Source organism: Brassica oleracea, chromosome C7, assembly GCF_000695525.1.
Source record: "Brassica oleracea var. oleracea cultivar TO1000 chromosome C7, BOL, whole genome shotgun sequence".
NCBI classification, from domain to species: Eukaryota; Viridiplantae; Streptophyta; class Magnoliopsida; order Brassicales; family Brassicaceae; genus Brassica; species Brassica oleracea.
Window position 1 is genome coordinate 24,362,443 of NC_027754.1, and position 839 is coordinate 24,363,281.

Genomic DNA, 839 nt, shown 5'->3' on the forward strand with positions numbered 1-839 from the left:
TGTGGCAGATGGAACATTCGACTAAGCCCCTCCACTCCTCGTTACCCACAAGGTAATGGCCAGGCAGAATCCTCTAATAAACTCATCATCGATGGCATTAAAAAGCGCCTGGACCTGAAAAAGGGTCACTGGGCCGACGAGCTCGATGGGGTCCTATGGAGCCATCGCACGACTAAATCGACACCTTTCTCCCTCGCCTACGGTGTAGAAGCCATGGCTCCCGCTGAAGTCAACGTTTCAAGCCTCCGACGCTCCAAGATGCCTCAATACGTCGAACTCAACAAGGAAATGCTACTCGACGCCCTTGATGAGATAGAAGAACGACGAGATCAAGCTCTGCTGCGCATCCAGAACTATCAACACCAGATCGAGAGTTACTACAACAAAAGGGTCCGTGCCCGACCTCTGGAACTCGGTGACCTCGTCATGCGCAAGGTATTTGAAAACACTAGGGAGCTAAACGCCGGTAAACTCGGCGCCAGGTGGGAGGGACCTTATAAAATCATCAAAGTCGTCAAACCCGGAGTATACCGACTTCAAACTTCACGTGGCGAAGAAGTTCCCCGATCATGGAACTCGATGCACCTAAGACGTTTCTACTCCTAGGTGTATCCCAAAAAAAAAAAAAAAAAATAAAACCCGAGTAGATGCACCCCGTGGTCACTTCTACTCGACCGAGTAAATGCGCCACTCACGGCCACTTTTACTCGGGAAAAACGAACTACGAATGGCTTGATCCTCAACCGAGGTACGTAGGCAGCCTTAAACAGGTCCAGCTGTAACAAAATCAAAGTCAAAATCTTGTTCTTTGTCTCAACTTCTACTGAGTGGATGCCTGT